Here is a 12,280-nt window from a genome sequence, read left to right on the forward strand (position 1 = left end):
TCATTTCTAGTTGCAATGCATTGTCACATAAAAAGCCCTCTATGAAGATGGATTAGTGTAATCAAGAATTCAGAGAAAGACAACAAAGAAAAGATAAACCCTGTGTACTGTTTGTTACTAAAACAGCTTCTAAAGATAAGCTAAAATGAGTGTACATAAGATATCAGGACATGAGCTGGATAAATAGGAAGGATAGCACGCTCTGAGGAATTAATCTCTTTTATTAAAGCTTTAAAGAAATGCATGATTTACTTTGTTTTAGAAGACTTAGGATTGTTGATTACTAACTTGCGATGCCAATATAAATCAGGAAGCTTTGTGTGTTATTACATAATGGTTCAGAAGGTTTTTATAAATAGTGCAAGTATAATTGGTCTTTAAAAGGAAATTATTTGATTAGCTTGTAATCTTCTTGAGACTTGTAAATTTCTTTGTCTTAAGTCTTAACATAGTTGTTTATTTTACTGGAAGATTTGTAATATGTTTTAAGCAGAATTTGCCATAAATTGAGATTGTTGTGGATATTACAATAGATTTATTTTAAGCCTTCCCCTGACTTAAATGCAGGAGTTACCATACAATCTCAAATCAAATTTTTGCCTTTAACAATTTTCATTTTTTATCATCAAGGGGCATATGCCTCTTTGAAAATGTCTATTTTATTAACACTAGAATTACCAGAGCCTACGAAAAAACTCGTAATTCCGTCCCACCTTAAACTGCTTCTTAAATCCCTTCACACCTCTCCGCCAGCGTCCTTTGTTCTCTAAATGTGCTGATAAAGAGAAGCTAGGAGCAGCCGGCTATTCCATCCCCCCACCAATTTAGAACGTGCACGAACTTCAGCTTGATTGAGTATCTGGGAGTGAAGTGGAGTTTTAGAGTGGAAATAATAGATCGTTGTTTGGAACACACGCATTTCATGTCTGTTCCGTTTCTACAGTAATCTGTGTCAACACATTGTTAAAACAGAAATGTTTTTTTATATTCTAGTAGTAGATGACAAAATGTAGGCATAAACTATATAATGTATGAAGCCTGAAGTCCAAATAGCAAAGAAACATTTTCACAAGAATAACACAATTGCACTTTTATTCAAACATATAACTGCAGAAACAAAAAGCCGCCTTAACATGCGACATTGACACCAGCTTACTGTAACTGACTCCGTGGTTCAATAGACTCAGCCCCCGCTTGGAAATCAAGGAGTCACAGGTTCGATCCTGCGCCCCTCCGTTTTGAGAAGTAAACTGCTCTTATTCTTACTGTTTTAGAATAAAAGCATACATTTGATTTCAGTCTGTAACAGCCGGTGCAATTTATGATCCTTGTAAAGGTTAGCTTTTTTTATTCACTTTTCATTCTCTCAGTCGCGTTCAGAATCAATCCATACAACCCCATCTGACACGGCTGTTTTCACTAAAGGCGATGCTATAGCTCTGCAGTGTACCATGATGCATACTAACGCTAACCCCGGTTATGACACACAAACGCTGGCGAAGCTGCCTTCTTCGTATCTCACCGTCACTTGCTTTTCTTTTTATTCAGTTTTATTGAGTGTTCCTGCCAGTCCCCGCATGTTGATGTATGCTTTTTCTTTTGTACTCCAGTACTTGCAGAGGAACGAATGGTAAAGACCGGTAACTTCGGCGCTATATGCAATCATCAGACACTCCCCATCTGCCCGTGTCGTTCAAACACAGGAACATATATTGGTGTAAAATATAACAAAAGTGCACTTTTATTCAAGTGCACTTTTTCCATCTTTTCCTGTAAGAAGCAATGTACACACTTCTCTCTATGCTGTGGTTTCTATTACACACCTGAAAGAAAGAGACAATACATATGAACATATCCAGCATACAGCAACATGCGGGGACTGGCAGGAACACTCAATAAAACTGAATAAAAAGAAAATCAAGTGACTGTGAGATATGAAGAAGGCAACTTAGCCAGTGTCTGTGTCAGAACCGGGTGGGGCGTTAGTATGCATCGTGGTACAGCGCAGAGCTATAAGCGTCTGTATTCTGTTTCTTTTGTACTCCAGGCACGCAGAGGAGAGAATAGTAAAGAGCAGTAAGTTGGCGCTATATGCAATCATCAGACACTCCCCATCTGCCCGTTGTTTTGTTATACTTTTCAATACTTTTTATACTGCTCAAAGCGGGCATGCTCAAAAATACGTGTAATGCCACGAAAAGTGCGCATAGACACTTCATTTCGCAAAACAAAACAAGTGCACTTTTATTCAAAACTACCTGTATAACCGAAGAAAAAGAAAGCAAGTTACAGTAGGCGATTGATCGACATCTTGCATGGTGCAATGCTAAGAAGTGCAGATTTTCATTCCGTGCTATATGAAATCATCACATTCAAATATTAACAGTTCCACACACCCAAGGACCGTCCTTCCTACATTTACGACGCGTGTACTTGTTGCGGTGTACACACCTCTCTGTGCTATGATTTCTAGTACACTGAATGAGCACCTGACACTGTACTTTCTTCCCTGGGGGAAGGTCCCGCATCAGAGAATTTCCAGTTCCTGCATAAATTCACACCCGATCTGACGCTGTTCGTTTTCAAATAATATTGCATTAGTGCGATTATATCAAATAATATTGCATTAGTGCGATTATATTTTCACATATATTGTCTCATCGGGTGTGAATTTATGCAGGAACTAGAAATTCTCTGATGCGGGACCTTCCCCCAGGGAAGAAAGTACAGTGTCAGGTGCTCACTCAGTGTAATAGAAACCATAGCACAGAGAGGTGTGCACGGCAACAAGTACACGGTCGTCGAAATGTAGGAAGGATGGTCCTTGGGTGTGTGGGAACTGTTAATATTTGAATGTGATGATTTCATATAGCACGGAATGAAAATCTGCACTTCTTAGCATTGCACCATGCAAGATGTCGACAATCGCCTACTGTAACTTGCTCTTCTTTTTTCTTCGGTTATACAGGTATTTTTGAATAAAAGTGCACTTGTTTTGTTTAAGTAAAATGAAGTGTCTGCACTTTTCGTGGCATTACACGCGGTATTTTGAGCATGCCAGTTTGAGCAGTATAAAAGTATTGAAAAGTATAACAAAACAACGGGCAGATGGGGAGTGTCTGATGATTGCATATAGCCAACTTACTGCTCTTTACTATTCTCTCCTCCATGCGTTCTGGAGTACAAAAGAAACCAATACAGACGCGCTTATAGCTCTGCGCTGTACCACGATGCATACTAACGCCCCACCCGGTTCTGACACACAGACGCTGGCTTAAGCTGCCTTCTTCGATCTCACCGTCACTTGATTTACTTTTATTCAGTTTTATTGAGTGTTCCTGCCAGTCCCCGCATGTTGCTGTATGCTGGATATGTTCATATGTATTGTCTCTTTCTTTCAGGTGTGTAATAGAAACCACAGCATAGAGAGAAGTGTGTACATTGCTTCTTACAGAAAAAGACGATGGAAAAAGTGCACTTGAATAAAAGTGCACTTTGTTATATTTTTACACCAATATATGTTCCTGTGTTTGAACGACACGGGCAGATGGGGAGTGTCTGATGATTGCATATAGCTACCGGTTACCGGTCTTTACCATTCGCTCTCTGCAAGTACTGGAGTACAAAAGAAAAGCATACATCAACATGCGGGACTGGCAGGAACACTCAATAAAACTGAATAAAAAGAAAAGCAAGTGACGGTGAGATACTTAAGAAGGCAGCTTCGCCAGCGCTTGTGTGTCAGGAACCGGGGAGGGGGGGCGTTAGTATGCATCATGGTACACTGCAGAGCTATAGCTGCCTTTAGTGAAAACAGCCGGTCAGATGAGGTTGTATGGATTGATTCTGAACGCCACTGAGAGAATGAAAAGTGAATAAAAAAGCTAACCTTTACAAGGATCATAAATTGCACCGGCTGTTACAGACTGAAATCAAATGTATGCTTTTATTCTAAAACAGTAAGAATAAGAGCAGTTTACTTCTCAAAACGGAGGGGCACAGGATCGAACCCGTGACTCCTTGATTCCCAAGCGGGGGCTGAGTCTATTGAACCACGGAGTCAGTTACAGTAAGCTGGTGTCAATGTCGCATGTTAAGGCGGCTTTTTGTTTCTGCAGTTATATGTTTGAATAAAAGTGCAATTGTGTTATTCTTGTGAAAATGTTTCTTTGCTATTTGGACTTCAGGCTTCATACATTATATAGTTTATGCCTACATTTTGTCATCTACTACTAGAATATAAAAAAAGTTTCTATTTTAACAATGTGTTGACACAGATTACTGTAGAAACGAAACAGACATGAAATGCGTGTGTTCCAAACAACGATCTATTATTTCCACTCTAAAACTCCACTTCACTCCCAGATACTCAATCAAGCTGAAGTTTGTGCACGTTCTAAATTGGTGGGGGGATGGAATAGCCGGCTGCTCCTAGCTTCTCTTTATCAGCACATTTAGAGAGCAAAGGACGCTGGCGGAGAGGTGCGAAGGGATTTAAGAAGCAGTTTAAGGTGGGACGGAATTACGAGTTTTTTCGTAGGCTCTGGTAATTCTAGTGTTAAATGAGCTAATCAAAGTAAAATATAAAGGGAAAAGTATCCATAATTATTGAAAATCTAACAATGAAAAAACATACAATATCATTACAATGATATGATGTACAGTAACCAGCCTCACAGATGGTTCCAAATTCAATATTACAGTTCTGAGTGTTACACAACGCACAACAACCACACTAACCTTACTAGCCTTAAATTAGTGAGAGTATTGGGCATATCTTTATGTCCTTTAGCAACCAGCAGTGTGGAGAAAATCTGAACACGTACTCCACTCATTTAGTACATATACAGTATATTTGGCATTTATTCCTTTAAAACAATCATTTTGAAAACCTTATTTATAAGATCTAAATTGTGTCCCGGTTATTATAGCTTGTATATTTACCACCCAGTAATAAAACTGAAAATTATGTAGAGCCAGGTGCAAGGTCACCCTTTAGATGCATGGATATTTCGTATTCCAAATAAATGAAGTTATTATTGAACCAAATTTCTTAACAAATTAATAATGTATATGGGGATGTTTTGAAATAGAAACAGAAGCTTAGGGAGGGTATTCATCTTGATAGTGTTAATTCTCCCTGTGAATTTCCCCTTGGGATTAATAAAGTATCTATCTATCTATCTATCTATCTATCTATCTATCTATCTATCTATCTATCTATCTATCTAAAGTAAGTTGGAGGGTAAACCATCTATGCACATCTAAGGTTTTTCCAAACAGACAGCAAAATTTTCTTGAAAAAGAGCTTTATGTTTACTTGTGATGTTTACCCCTAGGAATTTAAACTGTTCTTCAATGATAAAAGGAAGGTGCCCAATCTAATGTTGTTTGCTAGAGAATTCACTACAAAAAGCACACTTTTCTTGAAATTAATTTTGAATCCAAATATCTTTTGAAATTCTGCTAGTGCAGTTAAGGCTACAGGTACAGAATTTTATTGGTCCGATATATACAGTTACATGTCATCTGCATAGTGATATTTTCTGTTCATGTCCTTCTCTGAAAATCCCCTTTATTACTGATGCATTTAGAAAGTGAAAAGCCAAAGGCTCATTGTCGACTGCAAATAGCAGTGGTGTCAAGGGGCATCCTTGTCTAGTACCACATTGTAGTCTAGGCCCTAGTCTAGTAGTCTGAAATAATGTTGTCAATACAAACTGAAGCTTCTGGATTGGTATAAAGTAGTTTGGTCCATACACACATGTCCGAGCCAAACCCAAATTTATACAATGTTGTGAACAAGTAGTCCCATTCAACCATATCAAATGCTTTTTCTGCATCCAAAGATAATAAGATCTCCAGACTTTTAGTCTGTGGACACTTTTTCTATAGTGTCGTTTCTTGTGACTGAAGACAGAGAGATATAATTAAAGTTAGCAAAAAATCTTTTATTAATACACACCAGGCAAAGGTAAAATGACAGAGAAGCACAGTTCTAGGACACCTGCCCTTCATCTGCCCCGAGGGGTCGGTGTCCCAAATCTTTTATAGGGCAAAGCTTTGTCTTATGACTTTAGTTGCACAAGAATTTCAAGACATTACATCTTTACAACAATTTGCTTGGATCAGCATTTACAACATTTTTAAAGTTCATCAGTTGGTCACTTGTGGTTTTTTGTCTGTTAGGAAAAACAGGAAGTTGCACTTATGTCATGTGCACTTATAGACAAGACAAGTCTGTGTGGCTTTTGTCACGTACACCAGATTGATCAATACTGATCAACTTTTTATTTTTCCACAAGTCTTTGTGGGTGAATATTTTACATTAAATAGACATCGAATATTGGAGGCTAAGTGTCTAACCTTTAATAAATCTGATTTGGTCTTGTGATATTACTGAAGGGAGCACTTTCTCAATCCTTCTAGGCAGAACTTTGGAGAGTTTCTTAACATCATTATTCAGAAGTAATATTGGTCTCTATGAAGCACATTGTAATAAGTCCTTATTTTTCTTAGGAAAAATTGTAATTAATGCTTGGTGAAAAGTTTGAGGTAGAATTTTATTGTCTTTGGCTTCTATAAATGTTGCTAATAAAAGTTGAGCTAATTTAACTGAATTTTTTTATATAATATTCAACAGTGTAGCTATCAGTAGCTGGGGCCTCATGCTTAACGCCCTGCATAAAATTCGCACTAAAACATTACGTAAGCACAAAAGTCGGAATGTGCTTATGCACAGAAAAATCCAGATGCTGGAATCTGTGCATACTCCAACTTTCACGTTCTTCTGCTACATAAATCCTGGTCAGAGTGAAAACTAACGCTCGTGCATGCGCCTTATGTCCCGCCCCAACTCCTCCCAGAATTATGCCTCCTTGAATATGCAAATCAATATAAATCGCCCTTAAGCTCAGCCTTCTGTGAAAAGACAATGGGAAAAGCACAGGGGAAAATATAAGAATTTCAGCGAATACCAAGTGGAGGCAAAGGAAAAATATACTATTTGTTTAATTAAACCTTGGTTATAATCAACAAAAGTTGATCGAGTGACATAGCGTTTTGGAGAAACTTGAAAGCTCAGATATCAAAGTCGCCATGAAAAGGCGAGTCGTAGCCCACCGTCTGAGTGTCATATGAAAGCTTATTAGGGTACAGACAAAAAAAAAAATAGGCACACAGTCGGAAAAAAGCATGAAATGTCAACTTCAATCTTGAAATTTCCACTTTAATCATGTAGTTTATTTTGTCATTAAAGTAGAACATCATAAATGTCATCTTAAAATTGTTTAATTAACCTGTTTCTCAAGTCACATCGTAAAGTAGCACATTGAATGCTTTGTTTTGTATGTGATCTTCTATGTGCTCTATATGTGTGAATCACTACTTGCTTCTTAAACCGGCTATCTTCCTCAGACTGGACACAGAATCCATTACATTCGTGATATTACAGCTTTCTGAATAACTAAAATACTGAGATGTATACGTGGTATCATTTTCATGATGATAGTTAAAACACGTTATTAAACATGGGTTTCATGGTGCAGTGATTGTGTGCAACCTTCCATGAAATTATTTATTGCAGCAGTACTCATGGGTGGCTCTAGGCTTGTGGCGACCCTGGGCAGAGAAAGAATCGGTTGCTCCATCGCCTGCCAATGTCAATATGGTATATTATGCACGGTGGATGGCCACGTCCGTTGCAGACACTGCATAGCGGCCTCGTGCTCATGACAAAAGTGTTTAACTTTTGTCGAAATTTGCCGCTGCGTTTTTAGCTGTGTCGTTATTTTTCTCTTTCTGTTTTATATTCAACATATATTGGCATGGCCACCCCTGCATTCCTTGCTTTTCTTTTTCCAAGTAACCGATCACCACACAATCTGCTGTGTAATAGATGTTAAGCCATCTGTAAGCTTAGAGCGCCGATTCTTCAAAACGTTTAAGGAACATAGAACTATCTTCGTAGTACATGTTTAATTATTCTATCCTTCACACCAGTCCCAGTTAAGATTATAGATTATTTAAATGAAGTTAAAGTTTTACCTGTATAATATAATAAACATATTTTGGTGCATTTCATCTTAAAAATGATATTGTCATCATATGTAAATACGTGCTTTATAAAGTGGCTCAGGTTGTGCAATATTATAGCTGTATCGCTTACAGTGAGGTAATTGAACTAATAAGTAGAAGAAGGTGCAGTGAGAGTAATAACGCTAAAGCAGTTATGGTATTTGGAATACTATGGCTATTCCCTGGACCATTATATTGTTACAAGTTAATTACAATCAGATTCATTACACTAATAAACAATATGCAGTTAGTTTCAGTGTATTTATAAAGCCGTGTCAGGAAAATAAGGAGTAACCACACAGGAACAGTAGCACTGCTTTGACGCTGGGTGCCGTGGAAAAGTGCATGGCTTTACGTCAAGTGTAGGTTTTATACATCACAATTTGAATGTGGAAAAGTTCTTACGCAACATTTCTGTGCGTACGCACCGTTTATACGTGAGGTCCCTGGTGCTTTCCCACTCTAATGTGAGTTTATAGCATCTAGTAATTCTGATAGTGTCAGAGGTTTATCCAGTTTCTCTGCACTGAGAGTATCTAGTGGTGGTATCTGTAATGTATCAAAAAATGCATTAGATTGTGCTTTGTTTTATTTAAACTGTAGAATATAAGGACTTATTGTAGTCTCTAAATGTATGCATTATATTTTTATGGTCAATGATTTTATCTCTGATTGTGTTGGTGATTGCTGATATTGCATTGCAAACTTCTTGATTGTGGATTTGTTGAGCTAAGATCTTATTAGCCTTCTCTCTGTGTTCATAGTATTGATGTAGCGATTTTAAAATGAATTGTTTGTATCATTTGTTGTCAAAATGTTGAATTCTGCCAACCCTGTCTTTTCCTAAAAAGTGACTCATTTGGAGACCTGGCGTGTTCTTGATTTAGTTTTGTCCACATTTTAATGGGATAGCACAGCACAACCACAGAGTATGAAGGAGAAAAGAAACAATATAATTAAACTCATGAAAGCAAAAACAAATTTTTGAATAATACTGTAGAACAATTGCAAAAGAAACCCCACAGTTACACTGGCTTGGCTTAGCAATTATCTTAGGTGGACAAAGGGCAATTTATCAGTAATCTAATCATGAGCAGCGTTTGACATTTAGGGGGTGGGTGGAAGCAGACAAATTCTAAAAAAAAATTGCATATTTAGAATCAGAACAACATTATATTATGCCTCAAATCATAATGTCTGAATTAGCCAATGTTACCTTAATTCAGGGTGCTCTTAAGAAATGTAATGATTTACATCATAAGGTAAAAGTACATAATAAAAAATGGTTGAGTTATATAATTGAAATATTAAAATGCGTTCTTCAATTTTCTTTATCGTAATAGAAATTCGTCATTTTTCATCATCTGATAGAAGTCCATAGAGAGCTAGATCCCTATTAAAAAAACAAAAATCAAAGATAACACAATATTCATAAATACTGGCCTTGAAATAGCCTAAAATAGCACCCCACATGCTTATGCTTGAAATGTATCATTTTAACCTTCTGGGAATGGCTCTTAAAGGGCAAGGACCATCGGTAAAGAATAAAATATCAAAAATCTTATCATATTCGTGATCAGCAACCTCAAAATAGCATAAAATAATCCTGTACATGCCAATATTACTATGTTGGGCTGGTGTCCTGCCCGGGGTTTGTTTCCTGCCTTGAGTCCTGTGTTGGCTGGGATTGGCTCCCACAGACCCCCGTGACCCTGTAGTTAGGATATAGCAGGTTGGATAATGGATGGATGCCAATATTTGTAATTCCCATTCTGTCAAAGTTTTGTGAAAAGAAGCAGCTTTGACCCCTCATATCCCAAAAGGGACTGAACCCCCAGATGTTGTTGCTGTGGCATCCACAACTTTAAGTTCTTCTGATCACTTTTATTAAAGACAAGATTTGGTTTACCCTTCATCAGAGAAAATATGGAAACTGTGAAACTCTCTAAGTTGTCAGAGCCAGGATTTGAGCCCAAAACCAAATTTGGAAGGCAGTAGCGGTAACCAAAATTTTAGATAATATGGACACACATACTGTTAAACTGAGACCCAGCATTATTGATAGGACATGGACAAATCTATTCTCTTGTCCATAGTGTGGATGTCAAGCTTTTTTTTAAATTAAAAAACATCTTAAATCTCTGGAATAATGGGAATGTATTGTTTAATATTATTTTTTTTTGTTCAATTAAATATTATGCCAGAGGCAGAAGGTAGCTTCTCTGAGATGAGAGGTTTTCGGCATGGTGATATACTCTCCAGTCGGGCTGATATTCATTTAAAGTAAATTGCTGAAATTTCAACAGCCGTAGACATATATACAGTGTGACACTATTGTGTAGCCCCCTTTTAAAAGTATATTACACTGCATAAAGTCACTTAATGTGCTCTGCAATTGCATTACTGGTATGCTTTAACACTAGAATTCCTGACGCCTATGTTAAAACTCATAATCCCAGCCCACCTTAAATCCCTTTGCACCTCTCCATCAGCGTCTTTTGTTTTGTAAATGTGTCAATCAGCACAAGCAGCCTGATTTCCCATCCCCTGCCTTGACGGAGCTCAGCTCGGGCAAAAAGTTCTCCGACCTTAAGCCAAGGCTTCTTATCTGTGTGTGATGTGCCTGGAGTTGTATAGGGTAAATAATACAGTATATCATTATTTAGAATACATGTATATAATGTGTGTTCCATGTCTACAGAGATGTGCACTTTTATTCAAGAATATAACCAAAGTAAAAAAAGCATTTGATATTGTATACATGAGGCTGTCAATGAGTTAAAAACTCAAGCTCAAATGTCAGTCAACAGGGAATTTACACGTATTCTTAACTCATTAACAGCCACATGTAAATTGAATGCTTATTTTTTCTTTGCTTATATTCTTGAATAAAAGCTGATATGTTTATTTGATATGTGAACTGAAGTCTTCACACATTATACACTTCACTTGATTATTAGTATAACACGGAAAAAGTTTCTGCTTTAGGTATGTGTTCAGCATTTCTTGCATTTCTCACATTTTCTTTCATCCTACAATTACCCAGATCTTTGTAGACACAGAACACACATGAAATGCATATACAGTATTATTTAACGATATACTGTATTATTTATTATTAAAGAGCCTTGGCTTGAGCTGGGAGAACTTTTTGCCCAAGCAGAGCTCCGTTAATGCTGGGGATGGGACAGCAGGCTGCTTGTGTAGATTGACGCATTTACAAAACAAAAGACGCTGATGGAGAGGTGCGAAGGGATTTAAGGTGGGCCAGGATTATGAGTTTTTCATAGGTTTCTGTAATTCTAGTGTCAATTAGCATTTTGACAGTCTTGACGCATCTGGCTTCTTTATTCATTCACTTAATGATTAACAGTTAATTGATAACAAGTTACATGTTATTAAGTGGAAGACATGCAATGTTATTCCACAGAAGATCAGATACATTAATGGTAATATAAAATTATACTTCATACGAGTCATTATGTCCTCAAAATGTAAGAATTCAAGAAATATTTACTGAATATTTATGTGGTACAGAAATGTGAAAACAGTTTGAAGGCTCTGGCAAAAAAAAAGAAAAAAGATGCAGAGGTCTTGTTATTTTTGGAGAATTATTTAATCCTTTCTTAAAATATAGATTATATTTGGGATTCCGCAACTGAACAAACTCTAGTTTATAGGAATAAAAGTATAAAAAACTAAAATAAAATAGGTTACAGTCGATCACTGAGCAAAATCCATAAAAGTAGGACAAAAAACAAAAACAAATAAACAGTGCACAAGATGTCTTCATGTCTTCAAAATTGCTACCTTTTATCACTGTGTTATTTAGCTGAAAAGCCATGTGAAAAGCCTAGTGCCATCATGCAATATATATATATAAAGCAAAAGCTAAGTAGGTTATCAGCTATCATGTGAAGATGATTCTATGTACCTCCTCCCACACTTGTTTTCCTAAAGATATGGAGTCAAGAGCCAAAAGCAGTCAATAGGCACTATCAGCACCAATCACTACATGACCCTAAATGGCTCAAATCATTCAATCAAGTATACCAAAACAATCAGAAAATGAAATACTATGTATTCAACCTTTCTGTTCTATAGGTAATCCTATACTTTCCCAGTGATGTTTTAAAAAGATAAATTCAGGTTTAACCCAAATATAGCCCAAATGAGTCAAAAACAGTCGATAATCTCCTTTAAT

This window comes from Polypterus senegalus, chromosome 2 (assembly GCF_016835505.1).
Source record: "Polypterus senegalus isolate Bchr_013 chromosome 2, ASM1683550v1, whole genome shotgun sequence".
Taxonomy (NCBI): Eukaryota; Metazoa; Chordata; class Cladistia; order Polypteriformes; family Polypteridae; genus Polypterus; species Polypterus senegalus.